The following is a 1025-nucleotide window of genomic DNA, read 5'->3' on the forward strand; positions in this document are numbered from 1 at the left end:
AAAAAAAAAATCTTGGGTTCAATTCCCAGTACTTCCCCATTTGCTATTTGAAAGTCAGCGCTAAATTTTATGACCCTCTGCTTGGAAATAGTGACCCTGAAAAAAGTGTTAGTCCAGGTGCTGTACAGGAAACCCTTGCATGCTAAGCAGGAGCCTGAACCCTCCCAGCCCCTCTCTCTGAACTTTCACTTCCCTGAGTTCTAAGGCAGGTGGGGCCCTCATGCAATAAGAGATCAGTCCGATCTTCAGTGGCCTGGAAAAATGAATAAAATAGTTTTATAATACAAAAAAGGAAGATGCTTTATGTCCACGACCAACTCCCCACAGTAATGGGAATCCCCACAGAATGTAATCAGTATGAGCTGCAGGCCTGGAGTAAGGAGAAAGAACAAGCGTGCATTTAATGAGATGTTATCTGGCTCCGAAACAGGAGCCACACTTCAGAGCTTGCAAACCCCTCTCTAAACCTGTCACCACCGGTCTGTTCCTCGCTCTGGGACTCCGCTCTACAATACCCAAAGCAGATGCTGACTCACAAGCTGCCCGACTTCCTTTTAAGATGTCATTCTAAGGAAGAAGCATGCTGTTGTGGTGAGCCATTACATAGGACCAGATGACCTAAGTAACTAGACTGACACAGTCCTTCTTGTTGAAAAGCCGTGGATTTGTATGCAGATCTCTGAGTTTAAAAAAAAAGGTTTCCTGTGAACTGAAATAAGCTTTTCCTCCTCAAGAAGAAATTCTCAAATAAATAAGTAAATAAAAATAAAAATAAATAAAAGGGGCCAGGGAGATGGCTCAGTAGAATAAGTACTTCCCTGGTAAGCACAAGGGCCTGAGTTCAATCCCCGGTTCTGCACAAAAAAAAAGAATGTCAGTCACTCATAATCCTCTAATCAGAGGTGAGCACTAACAAAATACATTTTTTAAAAGTCATCTTCACTCAAGGCAAGGGCTGGGGAGATGGGTCAGTGGAATAAGCGCTTCCCTGGCAAGCGCAAGGGCCTGAGTTCAATCCCCGGTTC

The sequence above is a fragment of the Octodon degus genome, unplaced genomic scaffold, assembly GCF_000260255.1.
Source record: "Octodon degus isolate 3935 unplaced genomic scaffold, OctDeg1.0 scaffold00090, whole genome shotgun sequence".
Classification (NCBI taxonomy): Eukaryota; Metazoa; Chordata; class Mammalia; order Rodentia; family Octodontidae; genus Octodon; species Octodon degus.